Raw genomic sequence first — 11,147 nt, forward strand, 5'->3', positions numbered from 1 at the left:
GGAACATTTACTTAACCTCCCAGTCCTGAGTTTCTCAAATTAAAATGTGCTAATGATGCCTATATTACTGTATTGTTGTAAGGATTTATTTATTGAAAAAAATTATTAAGAATCTGTTACATATATAGTATAGTTCTAGCTAATGGGCATATATTAAAAAAAATATAGCCCTTAACGAGTTTACAGTCTAGGGCATCAAGAAAGACAAATGTGTACAAATCCGTGGACAAACCTGCAATAGCGACTGTGATAGATACGCAGAATTCAACAGATAAAGAAGGGTTGATTACTTCAAAATGGGTTTCTGGAAAAGACATATCTTCCACCGGACAAAGGTGAAAGGGTTTGCAAGGATTTAACCTGCTGAATTGCAGGTTTACTTAATGAATGACAGTTAGTGTTATTATTGCACAACTTCAGTTCAAAGTTTTGCAAAGTGATGAGGTTGTGATCATGTCCCGAATTGTATCATCGGGAGTAAGGCTACAGCATGGGGTTTGTTGGAATGTAGAACAAAGAAGACTTGAAGCCAAGATTTATGTGACGACTGTCTAGGAAGAAAGAGGATTGCGGAAGTTTGCAACCTATTACAAAGCAAAAGTAATGGAAAAGAAGTACCAAAGTTATGACTCAGCAACTAAGAACACACACATACACACACACACACACACACACACACACACACACACACCCCTTGAAATGGTATCAAGTGTAAAAGAACTGTATGTGTTGAAGGCCAGCAAACATGTAGGTGTACAAAATTACTTCCAACATAAAGCTCCCGTGAATGAGTGTGCAACAATCAGCGCTCTGAGGAAGAAAAATTCGAGATCTTTTTTCAATAAATGGGAAGTATGATTGACTTACAATGGAATGTTAGTGGTTTTGAATGCTGAATTGCTTCCTCTGGGATCCCTGGCTTTTGGGTCATGGGAGATATGTTCCTACGAGTACAGAGAGTATGCAGGGACTTTATTCATTTATCCTTTTTATATGTGAGGCCAACACATTTAGATCGTTTCACCTGTAAAGAGAAGTAAACAGATTTGTTTTTTAAATAACCTAGCAAAAGCCTTTTGATGTAAATAAGTAATTATCTTTCTAAAGCCTGTAAGCAAAGTAAGAGAGGTCAAGTGAGAAAAACCTGTTGTAATTTAGATTCCCACCTTGGTTTTCAAAAGCAAAATGTGTAATTGGTGAACAGTGTAGGAAAGGACAAAAAGATCAAGCCAATTACTCACTTGTCCAAAGCCCAGACTTCATAGATAACTGTTTAAATTTTTCATGCTCAAAAAAATTTATTTTTGCCACTTTGAATCAGCAATCATGTAAAAATTACATTGAAATAATATTTTACTCTCATACTAAAAAAGTAAAACAAATTCACTTTTTAGTAGTCTAAATTAAAGTCACATATATTATCTAGCAAATCTAAATAAGTTAAACAGGTTCTAATGAAAATATGGTTAAATAATTATAGATTAAATAAATAATACACATATATGTGTATATGTATCTATATGTAATTTTGTTTTTCAAAATAAGACTGTGCTCACAGGTATTGTGCTTTGAGATAAAATCAGCTCAATCACTTTGGATCATTGAATTGATGGTTTGCTCAGGTGAAACCAAAACATTTCAGCAAGAATTTTTAAGCAGATTTTTCCTCAATTATTTAAATGTTGTTTTTCTTGTCATGTGCTGATAGCATTTTTGTTATTTTATAGAGATATAGGTAGGTTGCATAGTGACTATTACCCTTCAGTTAATTTGTTCACCATTTTGATCATTTGTTTGCTTCTGTGTTGCTTCTGTGATGACTTATATACAAAATTTTTAAAAAGAGTTTTAGAATTCAACCTCTGTCTGCAGTTAGCATGTTTTGAAAATTATTAGAGGGTTTTAATGAGCCTCCAGACACATCCAACATATCCCCCGCCCCCCGCCCCCCAAACAAAACTTAGCTACAAATAGAGCACGTTTTCCTTTATTTGATAAGTCCATGGAGATCTCAGCTATATACCTCTTCTGTTGGGTTACTTTGGGGAAAAAAAAAGCTGCTTTGTTATTTAAATTTATGGTGTCATTATTATTATTATTTTAAAATGTCTACTTTTCTCTGACTGTTAGAGCTAAATGAGAAAAAAAGAATCAATCTGTGAAATCTTTACTGAGTTAGAGAACAGATAAGTGCTTCAAATATATATGTGATGCTGCTTTGATGAAATAATTTTTCCCTTAGTCCTAGTTGTTATAGAAAATAGTGACTTTTTTTGTAGTAAGAATCTCTTCTTTTTATAATCTTTTTTGAAAACTTTGGTCTCTATCATTAATTTCTGGCTCTTAAATTATTTTCAGGTACTCAAATAACATAGATTTCCAGCATCAACATATAGAATGCAGCATTTTAAAATGGAAGTATTTGGATATGCAATGTGAAAGTTGAGAATCCTGCTTAAAGGAGGAGTAAAAATAAAAATGAACAAAGCAGAAAGTCCATCAAATTCACTTTGTTTTGAATCATCTATATTTGAAATTACAGCTCCATTTTTTACACTTAATATATGTTTTATGATCATCAATTTAGGGTTGATGAAGATGGTCTGCCATCCTAAATCTCTATTTCTCTACCATAAAAAGCTTTTTCAATAATAGAATGCTTTTCAATAATAAAATACAGGACTTATTTTATGTGAGTATAATCTAATCATTTGCTTTAAGTTAATACTCTTTATTGTAAATGAGCATTTGTGATCAGAACTGTCAAAACACAACAAGAGATATGGTTTCAATTGCTGCCTTCTTATTTTTACGCCAACTTCATCCCCACATTAATTTGGACAGATAGATGTCTTTTGTTTCTTAAGAAATACAAGGCATCAGACTTAACATGTTTTAAGAGAACTGTGCTTCTTTCCCCACCAACTTTGACTATCCAATGTCCTCTTCTTCATATTTTACTTAAACACTTTCTTTGGATTTTTAACACCTTTTTAAATTTTTTGCCTAGAGAAGGCAGCATACTCTATTTTAGGCATAACCATAATCTTGTGTTCCTATTTACTGTAAATTGTAATTAGTCAGTTATGAAAAGTGTGTAGCCAGGGAAATAATTGTAAACTGTAAACTCACAATGAGCCAAATCTCATTCAGCAGGGGTAGGTGAGTGAGCAGAAATGACTGCCTGGGAAGGCAGAAGGATGAATTCTATCTTCCAGAACTTCAAGGTTTCAGAGTAACTATAGTGTATCTATGGGACTGACAGTGGCGGATAACTGTGAAACAATATTTCCCGGTCTCCCAACTTACACATCACTCTTTTAACCCTGAATACAAACATTTTTATCTTGACATATTGCCCCCCAAAAAAACTGTGAATGTGGAGAGATTAACTTGAAATTTCCTTTTTTTTTTTTTTTTTTTTTGAGACGGAGTTTTGCTCTGTACAGCCCGGGCTGGAGTGCAGTGACCGGATCTCAGCTCACTGCAAGCTCCGCCTCCCGGGTTCCCGCCATTCTCCTGCCTCAGCCTCCGAGTAGCTGGGACTACAGGCGCCCGCCACCTCGCCCGGCTAGTTTTTTGTATTTTTAGTAGAGACGGGGTTTCACCGTGTTAGCCAGGATGGTCTCGATCTCCTGACCTCGTGATCCACCCGTCTCGGCCTCCCAAAGTGCTGGGATTACAGGCTTGAGCCACCGCGCCCGGCCTTGAAATTTCCTTTATTTCAAGCATTCTAGTCTTCGAGATAAAATCTTACAAAAAAATTTCACAATTATCTAGAGAATTCTGCTGCTTTTTCCCATTTACACTTTACCCTCTTTGAGAGCCACTCATTTTGATTTTTATTTCTTTCCCATGATAACTATCCTATGTGATGTTCATTTCCATTAGGTTCTTTTTACCTAACGAGAGATTTTAATATTTTAATGCAAAGAGATAAACATGACTGGTAAAAGAAAGTGAGAAGAAATATTGGGGTAATGTAGATGCCTTTCATACTCTGCCATATAAGTACCTATTTTGTATGTTTCTGATGTAAGTCTAGTGAAAGTGCAAAATGCCATACTTGAACCAGCATGAGATGTACACTATCTATGGGAAAATAAGCCATTTACATCTTTATTGCTCATTAGTCCCGGCCCCACTGTCCTTTACCAGGAAAACGTCTTGCTGCTGTCAACATACCTTTAACAAGTAGAGGGCTCCCTCCTGTGGGCAAGTAGCTGAAACAGTATCCATGGCAACAGACAACTCCAAACTTGGCTATCAAACACTGGCTGAGAAATCCCATGATATTAGAAAAAGAAGATGAGAAATGGAAAAGAACCTAGAAAAGTGAGAAGTGAACCTAAAAAATAATGGTGATGGAGACTTTTTTTAAAAAAGCAATGGAATAGTTGCTAGAATGAAGGAGGAAATGGACCAGGAGTGGATATAGTAATTAGATAATGGAAAGGGAATGAAAGAGGAGGTGATTGGAGAAGTAACATATTAACATAGGCACATGCTGAACTCTATAACCATGAAACATTTAGTCATCTAAATGTATGATAGTAAAAATTTAGAAATGTGAAAAAAGTGATTGTTAGTGCAATGAACACGTTAAATATTGAAATAATTATTAGCATTTGTATAATGTTTTTCTGGTATTGACCACCCTATCATATTATTCTCACATATATTCAAAAGAACAAAACATCCACATTTTACTGATTATGATAACGTTGAGGTACTAACACTAATAACAGTTTCTAATCTAAAAATGTCATAACAAGTGATAACTATTCTATTACTACATGGGTGAGACACTATTCAAAAAAAAATTTGTGAATTATCTATTTAACAATGTATTAATATATAGCAAGTAAAAAAGCCATTAAAAAGGAGGGCGTTTGGCATATTTAACATTCAGCAAGGAGGTCTGTGACTAGGGGAAAAGACCGAATGTGTAGCAGGAAAATGAGGTTAGATAAATAACAAGGGCTAAAATAAGTAGGACTTTAATAAGTTATTGTAAGGTCACAGCTTTACTCTGAGCAAGTATAAAGTCTTTGAAGCACTGAATGAAGAGTAGCGACATGATACAATGTGTCTTTTTAAAAAGCATCTTTCCCCTGCATATGGCAAATAGATTGTAGAAAAAAAAAAAAAAAAAAAAGAAAACAATGGGACCAAATAGAAGAATAATGAAAAAAATACCAATGAATGTTGATGGTGGTTTGAATATGAGAGATTGTGGTGTGAATGGAGAGGGTCATTTTGTACTTGTATTTTGAAGGAATATACAACAGAATTTGCTCACGAATTAAATGTAGAATATGAGAAGAAGAGCATAAACAAGAATGACTTCAAAATTCTGAGTTCAAGGTCCTTGAAAAATGGAGTCGTCATTTAATAAGATGTAATAGACATTAGAAAAAGCAAGTTTAAGAAAATAAATGTTTATATTTAACATATTAATGACTTTTTATTGGACATCTACTTAATATGGGATTTTCAGAAATCAAAGCTTGAAGCAAAAGTTTACGTGTAAATGTGCTGTTCGAAAGTGCAATCATTGAGAAGCAAGTGTGAAGGAAAGGGGAAATAAGGTAGGAAAGGAACAAGAACAAATATTGGTGCATAACTGGGTTATCTGATTCTTGGGTCAAGCTCCTATCAATAACTCAAACTCACAGGATTTCCAAGAGGTCATATAATACAAAGCACTGCAAAGGAGAGGTCCAGGAGGAAGAAGGGATATGAATTTCTCCACCAATTCTTTTTCTGCAATCACAGATTAACCTCAAGAGTAGTAACTACTCGATACCTCCAAATTTTGTATTTATGCGCAATAAGAATATGGTATATGCTTCAGAAATAGTAGAGAAGCTGTGGGATGGGAAATAAAGCATAGCATTAAGGGCAAGTTGTAAAGCACTGTCTGGCTGTTCTCATAGTGAGTTTGTTGCCTCAGCCATTGACTGGATTAAAATCAGACTAACTTGATGTATTAGTGTATTCTCACACTGTTATAAAGAAATACTGGAGACTGCGTAATTTATAAAGAAAAGCGTCATGATTGACTCACACATTTGCAGGCTATATAGGAAGCATAGTGGATTTTGCTTCTGGGAAGGACTCAGACAGTTTCCAATTACGTTGGAAAGCAAAGGGGAGTTAGGAGCTTCACCTGACTGCTACAGGAAGAAGAGAGAGAAGGGGCAGGTGCTACACACTTTTAAGCAACCAGATATCATGAGAACTCACTATTGTGATGATAACACTAAGTGCGGGTGGTGTTAAATCATGAGAACCCACCTCCATGATCAAATCACCTCGCACTGGGCCCCAACTTCAGCACTGAGGTTACATTTCAACATGAGATTTGGGCGGGGACACAGAGGCAAACCATCATTCCACACCTGGCACCTCTGAAATCTCAAGACCTTCTCACATTTCAGAATACAATCATGCCTTCCCAACAGTCCACCAAAGTCTTAACTCATTCTAGCATTAACTCAAAAGTCCACAGTCTGAAGTCTCATCTAAGACAAGGCTAGTCTGTTCCACTTATGAGCCTGTAAAATAAAAAACGAGTTAGTTACTTCCAAGATACCTTAGAGGTAAAGGCATTGAGTAATTACTCCCAATCCAAAAGGGAGAAATCTGCCAATTAAAGGAGCTACAGGTCCCATGCATATCTGAAACCCAACAGGACAGTCATTAACTCTTAATGCTCCAAAATAATCTCCTTTGACCCCATGTCTCACCATGTCATACAAGTGCAAGGGGTGGGCTCCCAAAGCCTTGGGCAGTTTTACCCTTGTGGCTTTGACAATTTCAGCCCCCACAGTTTCTTTCAGGGGCTGGCATTGAGTGCTTGCTGCTTTTTCAGGTGCAGGGTGCAGGCTGTTGGTGGATCTACTATTCTGGGGTCTGGAGGATGGTGCTCCACTTCTCACAGTTCCACTAGGAAGTGCACCAGTGGGGACTCTGAATAGGAGATCTAACTCCAGATATCCCCTCTGCACTGCCCTGGTAGAGATTCCACGAGGGCTCTGCCCTGAAGCAGGCTTCTGCCTGGACATTAGGCATTTCCATATATCCTCTGAAATCTAGGTGGAGTCTTTCAAACCTCGACTCTTGCATTCTGTGCACCCACAGGCTTAACACAACATGGAGGCCACCAAGACTTATAGCTTGTGCCTCTGAAGCAGTGGCCTGAGCAATACCTTGTCCCCTTTTACCTATGGCTGGAGGTTGAGTGGTTGGGAAGCAGAGAGCATCCCAAGGCTGCACAGGGCAGTGGGGTCATGAGTCTGGCCCACAAAATCATTGTCTTTCTAGGCTTCATGGCCTGTAATTGGAGGGGCTGCCACAAAGGTCTCTGAAATGCCTTTGAGGTCTTTCCCTATTGTCTTTGCTATTAGGACTTGACTCCTCTTTACTTATGCAAATTTCTGCAACCTGTTTGAATTCCACCACTGAAAATGGGCTTTTCTTTTCTATGAAATGGACAGGCTGCAAACCTTTACCCTCTGCTTCTCTTTTAAATATAAGTTCTAGTTTCAGATCATTTATTTACTCATGTATGTGAGCATAGATTGTTAGAAGCAGCCAGTGCACATCTTGAGTGCTTGGCTACTCAGAAATTTCTCTCACCAGATACTCTAAATCATCACTCTCAAGTTCAAATTCTCTTATCCCTAGAGTAGGGGCAAAATGCAGTCAGGCTCTTTGCTAAAGCATAGCAGAAGTGACCTTTACTTCACTTCCCAATAAATTTCTTGTTTCCACCTGAGACCTCCTCAGTCTGGATTTCACTGTCCATAACACTATCAGCATGTTGGTCACAACCATTCAACAAGTCTCTAGGAAGTTCCAATCTTTCCCTCATATCTTCTTCTGAGACCTCCAATTGGGTCTCATAAGAACTCAGTATTGTGATGACAGCACCTAGGGGGAATGGTGTTAAACCATAAGAAACTGTTCTTCTGATCCAATGATCTCCCACCAGGCCCCACATACAGCATTGGAAATTACATTTCAACATGAGATTTGGGTGGGGACAGAGTTTCAAACCACATTATCTGATAACTAATGTGAAAGTGTAGAGACAATTGACCAAGGGCTCTGGGTAAAGTTAAGGCTGGCATCACATGAGATGTCTCCATGTGAGACATTAGCGGTATCAGTGCAATATTCAAATGTAGATAACAAACATGCAGTTAAAAGTATGAACCTGGGAAAATAGGACACCATAGATATATTCAAAAAATATTCCACGAATGAAAATTTTGATGTATTTCACTACATGATATCAATCATTTATGGCTAATAGAGTAAGAAAAAGAAAAAGAGAGAAAAATATTTGTAACAGATAATGTAAAGTTTTAATTACCTTAATTTATAAAGAAGTCATATGAGTTAATTGAAAATGGCAAATACCTTCAATAGGAGAAAAAAAAATTAAAAATAGAAAAGGATAATTTACATTTAAAAAAATCCAGTGGGCCATGCCCACTCGGCCCTGCCCCCCCTCACCCTCCGCTCTCACGGGTCTACCTCAGAGTGTGGCACCTCTCGCTCCAGTGCGAGCCTGAGCTGGCGCGGACTCCAGGAGGCTCGCAGAAGGGGAGGGCCCGGAGATGCGAGAGCTGAGCATCACCAGGGCGGGAGGCAGGGTGCAGCCTCTTCGTCCGCAGCACCAACTGTCGTGTGGTGAGACCTCTGATGAAAGAAAAGATGTTGTCCGGGGTTAAGAGTAGTTTCCACCACTTGTACTTTGGCATGTCGACATTTGCACATAAAAGAAAAAGGCAAGCCATTCATGCTGAATCCAAGAACAAACAAGGGAATGGCATTTACTTTACAAGAACGACAAATGCTTGGTCTTCAAGGGCTTCTACCTCCCAAAATACAGACACAAGATATTCAAGCCTTAGGATTCCACAGAAACTTGAAAAAAATGACTAGCCCTTTGGAAACATATATCTACATAATGGAAATACAAGAAAGAAATGAGAAATTGTTTTATCGAATACTTCAAGATGACACTGAGAGTTTAATGCCAATTGTATATACACCAACAGTTGGTCTTGTCTGCTCCCAGTATGGACACATCTTTAGAAGACCTAAGGGATTATTTATGTCGATCTCAGACAGAGGTCATATTAGATCAATTGTGGATAAGTGGCCAGAAAATCATGTTAAGATTGTTTTAGTGACTGATGGAGAGAGAATTCTGGGTCTTGGAGAGCTGAGTGTCTATGAAATGGGAATTCCAGTAGGAAAAATGTATTTGTATACAGTTTGTGCCTGAATATGGCCTGATAGATGCCTACCGGTGTGTATTGATGTGGGAACTGATAATATCGCACTCTTAAAAGACACATTTTACATAGGCTTGTACCAGAAACAAGATCGCACACAACAGTATGATGACCTGATTGATGAGTTTATGAAAGCTATTACTGACAGATATGGCTGGAACACACTCATTCAATTTGAAGATTTTGGAAATCATAATGCATTCAGGTTCTTGAAAAAACATCAATAAAAATACTGCACTTTCAATGATGATATTCAAGGGACAGCTGCAGTAGCTCTAGCAGATCTTCTTGCAACACAAAAAGTTATTAATAAACCAGTCTCCAAACACAAAATCTTATTCCTTGGAACAGGAGAGACTACTCCTGGAATTGCAAATCTCAAAAAAGTATGTCTATGGTAGAAAATGGCCTGTCAGAAGAAGAGGCACAAAAGAAAATCTGGATGTTTGACAAGTATGGTTTATTAGTTAAGGGGCAGAAAGCAAAAATAGATAGTCATCAGGAACCATTTACTTACCCAGTCCCAGAGAGCATACCTGATACTTTTGAAGATGTGGTGAATACAATGAGGACTTCAACTACAATTGGAGTTGCAGGTGCTGGCCATCTTTTCACTCCTGATGTAATCAGAGCCATGACCCCTATCAATGAAAGGCCTGTAATATTTACATTAAGTAATCCTATAGCACAGGCAGAGTGCGCGGCCAAAGAAGCATATACACTTACAGAGCGCAAGTGTTTGTTTGCCAGTGGCAGTCCATTTGGGCCAGTGAAACTCACAGATGGGAGAATCATTACACCAGATCAAGGAAACAATGTATATATTTTTCCAGGTGCATCTTTAGCTGTTATTCTCTGTAACACCCAGCATATTAGTGACAATGTTTTCCTAGAAGCTGCAAAGGCATTGACAAGCCAAATGACGGATGAAAAGTTAGCCCAAGGGAGACTTTACCCACCACTTGCTAATATTCAGAAAGTTTCTATTAACATTGCTATTAAAGTTACAGAATACCTATATGCTAACAAAATGGCTTTCCAATACCCAGAACCTGAAGACAAGGCCAAATATGTTAAAGAAAGAATATGACGGAGTGAATATGATTCCCTGCTGCCAGATGTGTGTGAATGGCCGGAACCCGCTTCAAGCCCTCCTGTGATAACAGAATAGAAGCACTCCCCTGACAAATACTTCCTGTACTCCGGGGAACCCCTGTTTTTCAGACAAGAAGAGATAATGTCCTCAGTTTTATGGTGTTTTCTGTATTTTGTTCTCCTGACCACTTTGGTTAACATATTTTTTCCACATGTCTCCACATCTGTTGGGGTAGACCTGTTGATGGATTGCCGACCAGCACCCTACAATCAGTTAATTGTGATGCTTTAATTCTAACATAAATACCATACCACATTCAGGAGACAGACAGAAAAAGTTTGTTTGTCGATGTCTTCACTTGTACTCTAATTCAGACTTGCCGAAGTACTTGCTATTTACTATTATGGATACTAATCTTCTCTCACCTAGTTATTTTAGAGCTACTAAAATAGAAATTTACTTTTATGTATACAAGTACAGAATTTGGGAAAGAAACTAAATTTTCAAATTACAAGGAAAAATGGTCAGTATCTAAAAATGTTCTTCTATGTCTTGCTTCATCTTACCTTCATACTCTGAAATTCTCTTATAGCAGACAGAGCTAGGGAAATATTAAAAATGTACCCTATTTATTTTCTGGAACTAAATCAAGGCTTGAATATAACATTATGAGAGTAATGGGAACTGTTGCTGCTTTTAAATAAATAAAAGTCACTGTTTTCAACCGTGTATAAAAA

At 37.6% G+C, this 11,147-nt stretch overlaps 1 pseudogene across 1 annotated transcript; it reads left to right on the forward strand.

The window, feature by feature from the left end:
• The first annotated feature begins 9,564 nt into the window (after window positions 1-9,564).
• On the forward strand, window positions 9,565-10,717 carry LOC112608244 (annotated as a pseudogene). Its single transcript, XR_003115960.1, has one exon. The product of XR_003115960.1 is annotated as an NAD-dependent malic enzyme, mitochondrial pseudogene (transcript).
• The last annotated feature ends 430 nt before the right edge of the window (window positions 10,718-11,147 follow it).

Source organism: Theropithecus gelada, chromosome 15 (assembly GCF_003255815.1).
Source record: "Theropithecus gelada isolate Dixy chromosome 15, Tgel_1.0, whole genome shotgun sequence".
Classification (NCBI taxonomy): Eukaryota; Metazoa; Chordata; class Mammalia; order Primates; family Cercopithecidae; genus Theropithecus; species Theropithecus gelada.